General features: G+C 42.1%; 1 non-coding gene across 1 annotated transcript; it reads right to left on the bottom strand.

The window, feature by feature from the left end:
• Positions 1–5,201: 5,201 nt before the first annotated feature.
• On the bottom strand, positions 5,202–5,339 carry LOC119929244. The gene has a single exon (XR_005451377.1). It is a non-coding gene; the product is annotated as a small nucleolar RNA SNORA7 (small nucleolar RNA).
• Between the last annotated feature and the right edge of the window lie 914 nt (positions 5,340–6,253).

Raw genomic sequence — 6,253 nt, 5'->3', positions numbered from 1 at the left:
AACATGGTAGAAATTTGGATGGAGAGGAAAAGGTGGATTTTAGCAATGTTGTGAAGATGGAATTGATTGGATTTAGTGATGGATTGAATATGTGGCTTGAATGAGAGAGCAGAGTCTTGGATACACCAAGGTTATGGGCTTGTGAGACAGGAAGAATGGTGGTGTCATCTACAATGAAGGGAAAGTCATGGGGAGGGTAGATGTTTAGGGAGGGAAGATAAGGAGTTATATTTTGGGCATGGAAAGCTTGAGGTGACGGGAGGACATCCAAGTAGAGATGTCTTGAAGACAGGAGGAAATGCAAGCCTGCAGAGAGGGAGAGAGATCAGGGCTGGAGATGGAGATTTGAGTGTCATCCACATAGAGATGGTAGTTGAAGCCATGGGAGTGAATGAGCCCTCCAAAGGAGTGGGTGTAGATGGAAATAGAAGGGGATCCAGATTGAGGGACCCCCATAGTTAGGAAATGAGAGGCAGGGGAGGATCCTGCGAAGGAGACTGAGACTGAGAAGAACAGGACAGTGTCAGTGAAGTTTTCTCTGACGGCTATCTGCCCTCAGCAATGTTTGAATCGTGGGGTGGGGGGAGTACAGATGGGGAACTAGAAAATATTTAAACATCTCTTAATTGTAGCTCCAGTACACAGGTATTTACACCGGGGAATACATTTTGGAATATAATTTGTTTAGAAAAAATATGCATTTTTGATTTTTTTTGTTTATTTTTCTGAGAAGGGGGGAGAAGAAAAAGAAAAACTTCTGGTGACAAACCAAAGTCAACAGAATTATCCCTGTTCAGATTAGAAGCCTCAAAACATTCATTTTGTCTCAGGATCCACCCAGAAACCCTGATATGAGCATGCCTGAGTGCTTGATAATCTGGATGTCAGGATTGACAACTCACACCACCCCCGCACCCCATTTCTACCCTCTTATCCCCCAAGTGCCCTGGGAAGCCCCTGGAAAGCAACGTTCCCATCAGTTGAACCGTGCTTCGAGTCAGGGTTGCAGGGAGGACTGGTGTTTATGACTTTATTGGCAAAGGTTACTAATTAAAAGACCAGCATAGGAACTATGCATGTATTTGCAGAGAATAGCAACAACAACAAAACCTAATTTTCTCTGCCAGTCCCTAGCACTAGTTAATCGAAAATTAAGAGATTTAAAATATACATAGCACTATATTTTCAAGTCAGAAGTAAAATCAGATACAGAGCTCTGGGCAGCCACCAACTTTGCTAGTACAGTGCTCTGCACAAAGTAAGCACTCAATAAATAAGATTGAATGAATGATGGGTCTGGTTCTTGGGAGTTCATTTTTTACTATATCAAACAAGAAGAATTCAGTTGATCTATATAAATAATAATAATGATGGCATTTATTAAGCACTTACTATGTGCAAAGCACTGTTCTAAGCACTGAGGAGGTTACAAGGTGATCAGGTTGTCCCACGGGGGGCTTACAGTCTTAATCCCCATTTTACAGATGAGGGAACTGAGGCACAGAGAAGTTAAGTGACTTGCCCAAAGTCACAGCTGACAATTGGTGGAGCTGGGATTTGAACCCCTGACCTCTGCCTCCAAAGTCCGTGCTCTTTACACTGAGCCACGCTGCTTCTCATTGCAATGCAATGCAAATTACAATGCAAAAATTGTTGTGAATTCTATGTTCGTTCCATAACAGGATTTCTTCCACTTATGCCACCACTGTGGCCTGGGGTTTTTTTCTCTTTGAATAGAATTAATTTTGTCCTGGTCCTTTTGGGAATTCTGTCAAGAGAGTATAAACAGGTAAAAGTGCTCCCCAAATCAGTCAGTCGATCAATGATATATATTGAGCCCTTGCTATGTGAAGAACCTTCAACTAAGTCCTAGGGAAAGTAGACCAGAGAGAGTAAGATGCAATCTCTGACCATAAGGAGTTTACAAAATTACAGGGAGAGATGGATATTAAAATAGATTAGAGATAAGGGAAATAATAGGATATCAGAATACTTACATAAGCACTATGGAGCTGGGGGGAGTATAAAAGTGCTTGAAGCATATACAGCCAAGTTAACACAAAGGGGAGGGCAGATGTCTGCAGAGAAGTTGCTGGAAAAGCAGGGGGGGATTTAGAAATTTGAGGAGACCCCTGTGAAGTTTGGGTATGTTCATCTAGGAATGTGGCCTCAGCATCTGTTTCTCAGAGAAACCTGCTTTCTCAGATTTTTTCCACTCCCTCTTAATAATCTTAAAACTCTCTTTGGCAAAGAAAGCACACGTATGGTAGGTTTTACAGTAGACGAGGTTAAAATGGAAACAGACAGATCACCTAAAGGACGGGTGCGAGTCGAAGGTCTGTAGGGTCCTAATGTTGGGCCTAGCCTTCCAAAAGGGAATGAGACTTCAACCCTACCAGATGATACATGCAGACTTGGATGAGTTTCACAGCACCATCCAAACACTTGAGGTCTTGGAACATAGATCACTAGCCCGGAGGGAATGCTTAAAGCAAGGCAGGCCTGCTGGGAGAGTGGGTGACAGATAACAGGATACCCAAGCGGTTCTTATCTGGTGAACTGAGAGGGGGAACGAGACAATCATTCTATCGATCACATTTATTTGGTGCTTGCTATGTGCAGAGCACTGTACTAAGTGCTTGGGAAAGTACAATACAAACAGAATTAGCAGATGTGTTTCCCTACCATAATGAGCTACTAGGGAAGCCAAAATAAACCCTTTAAAGGCCCAGTGAATCGCAGGAATGAACAATGCAATGAATCATAGTGCTCCTGAGAGACTATAGAGAAAGATAGACCAGCAATAGGGAGAGGATTATGAGCAGAGATTGCAGGAAGATCAGTATACCAAATGGCAAATGCGTCTGCCCCGAAAGGACAATTTTCACATGCACATGGTGTGAATTGGTTGGGGCTTTTCAACCACACCTGCACAGTGGCTAGAATCTTCAAATGAAAGGCGAGGCAAGGGCAGAATGAGTGTCACCAAGGATGAAGATTGGTATATTTCTCTCTAAGTACTAGTCATTCTGAATATACTTTCAGCAAAATCTATTCGTATTTATAGGAACAATGAAAGAACATAGAAGAGTTGATAGGGAGAACAGAGGGTTTTATTTCTGAAACGTGTTCATCGGGCCATTGATGTTGGTTAGAGAGAAGGATTTTGCTGCACTTCATCGTCAGGAGACTTTGCATTTTCTTCACGGAAATATATGGTAAAGACAGTAGAAGAGTCCATCATGGTTCTCTTATCTGACAAGATTGAAGTGCAACACATTATTTCAAAGTGGTAAAGGCTGACAGGGTTGGTTAGAGACTAAGCGAATAGCTCAGAGACGGCTAGGGAGTTAATTTAGTGCAAAGAAGTTTGAAAGGCATGGTAAGCTCTGGGGTGTTTTGCATCCTCTTTCTCCTCCATCTGTTTTTCCTCTCCCCTTCCTGTTCTCTCTTCTTTCTCTCCCTTCTCCTTCCCCTCCCCACAACTCCCACATGTGTCAGATTTCCTGATTCCCCCTTGCCTCTCCAACTGGTTCTTTGTTCATCTCTCTTTGCTTTCTGTTCCCTCCCAAATCTTCCCACATTTCACTTCAAAATTCACAATAGAAGTGTAGGGATTATCATTCTTTCATGGTTCATCTTTTTTTTTCCTTTTGGAGAGGACGAGAGAGGCTCCCCTTTTAGTTGCTATATTTTTGTCTCCAACTTCTGAGATTTCTTGTTCAGTTCTTGGTAAAAAATGAAACAGCTTTCTTACTGTCCATAGACAGCTACAGTTTTATTAATTGGCATTTTCTCTTAGATTCATGGAGATGTGAGGGAGGCCAGGCCAGTAAACCGAAGACCCAAACAAAAATCTTATAACTACTTAATTAAGAGAAGCAGGGCTGCCCTCAAACACATCCCTGTTGCTAAGTCTCCTGCAAATTAATCTCCAGTTTTTAATGGGACTGATGTTATATTGTACTCTCCCAAGTGCTTAGCACAGTGCTTTGCTACAGTAAGCACTCAATGAATATGATTTACCTCAATAGTAATAATAATAATAATAAAAATTGTATCTCTTCCAGGAAGCCTTCCCTGACTAAGATTTCATCTCCCCACTCTCTTTTTCCTCCCTTGTCACTCTTTATTGCTGTATTGTATTTTCCCAAGTGCTTAGTACAGTGTTCCACACATAGTAAGCACTTAATAAATATGAATGAATGAATACTGCCTCACCAGTGCTCTTAGTCCCACCCACTAGGTATTTGGGTATTTATCCTCCCCAAAAGAACTAATGTACATATTCATATACTTAGTTGCTCTTTAAACCTCTCTAACCTTCTTCTAGACTGTGAGCCCGTTGTTGGGTAGGGACTGTCTCTCAATGTTGCTGAATTGTACTTTCCAAGTGCTTAGTACAGTGCTCTGCACACAGTAAGCACTCAATAAATATGATTGAATGAATGAATAAACTGTAATTTGTCTAATGTCGGTCCCTCTTGCTAGACTCTGGGACCCTTAGAACAAGGGTGGTGTCTACTCATTACCTGTTCTCCTTCCTACTTAGGTTGCAACCCCATATGGAAACAAGGACTGTATCTGACCTGATTATTTTGTACCTACCTTAGAGCTTAGTACAGTGCTTGGCACCTAGTATGCACTTTTCAAGTACCCCAATTTATTAGTATTGTTATTATTTTGTAGTCTCCCAAATGCTTAAACCAGTGCTCTGCACAGAGTGAATGCTCAATAAATACCCTTGATCGAATAATTGATTGTTTTGGAATCACACTACAATCCGTCAGTCAGTCAATTGTATTTAATGAGCTCTAATTCTGTGCAGAACAACGTGTTCATTTATTCAATCATATTTATTGAGCGCTTACTGTGTGCAGAACCCCATACTAAGCAATTGAGAGAGTACAACATTACAATATGACACATTCCCTACCCACAGCAAGCTTACAATCTGGATGAGGAGCCAGACATTAACATTGTCTTGTCTTATGCTGTCGAGTCGTGTCCAACCCATAGTGACTCCATGGACACCTCTCTTCTCAGAATGCCCCACCTCCAACTGCAATCATTCTGGTAGTGGATCAATAGAATTTTCTTGGTAAAAATGGAAGCGATTTGCCATTGTCTCCTTCCTTGCAGTAAACTTGAGTCTCTGCCCTCGACTCTCTCCCACACCGCTGCTGCCCAGCACGGGGAAGTTTTGTAGCAGATTGCCTTCCACTCACTAACCACTGCCCAAGCTAGGTATGGAATGGGTATACCTCTGCTTGACTCTCCCTCCCGTAACTAAGACTGGTAGAGTACTGGAAATACTCCAGGTGCCATCCTGAGAGGGGAGACATTAATATACCTAAATATATTACGCGTTTTCTTGCAAGTAATAAAACATGTTTTTTATTATAATTCATTTATTTTTAAGGAAGGCAATGGGAATGAGAGCATAACATCTGATACTAGAAATTGGAAGACCTGGATCTATCTCAACTTCTCTTTCCATGTTTAAAGCAAAGACAATATCTCCTAGGGTATATTTTCCATCAACCTGACCTAAAAATAGAAAACGGGATCAAAACCAATGAGGTTCTGATGCATCACTAGACCGCCAGATTTTAAGCAATGCTCAACACATATCACACATTCTCTGGATGGGTGGAATAGGAGAAGAGAGTGTCCACAGCTGCAGGCTATCCAGGTAACTGCTCTGTCAAATGGGCTCATAGAAGGAGAGAACAAGGGAAGCCCATTAAAGATGCATCATAGCCGCTGACGGCTAGAAAGCAGAGGCGTGCGGCAGTCAGAAGGGTATAGCCATCGTGGAACAGAAGTTTTGAGATGATAGCGATGTCAAGAGGAGGAAACAAACACCGTGCCAGACATTGTGGGTAAAGAATTCAACGATGCAGCAAAGGTGCATTAATTACTGTCAGTCAGTTGTATTTATTGAGCGATTACAGTGTGCAGAACTGAACTAAGTGCTTGGGAGAGTACGGTACAACAATATGACAGACACATTCCGTGCCCACAATGAGCTTACAGTCTAGAGAGGGAGACAGACATTTATGGAAATGAATAAATTTCCCAAGACACAAAGTGTTAGCAGTCGCTCATCGTTCTTACCTACACACTGGAAGAATCTCACTGTCTGGGATACCCAACTTCAACTTCAGAACACTGGGATGGGCCTTAGAGAGTCTTCATGTAGTGACAGCTTTGATAGGGATTCTGCTGCGTGGTAACCCTATCAGGCAGC

This window comes from Tachyglossus aculeatus, chromosome 5 (assembly GCF_015852505.1).
Source record: "Tachyglossus aculeatus isolate mTacAcu1 chromosome 5, mTacAcu1.pri, whole genome shotgun sequence".
Lineage (NCBI taxonomy): Eukaryota > Metazoa > Chordata > Mammalia > Monotremata > Tachyglossidae > Tachyglossus > Tachyglossus aculeatus.
The sequence above is the reverse complement of the archived record's forward strand: the minus strand, read 5'-3'. Positions and strand labels throughout refer to the sequence as shown.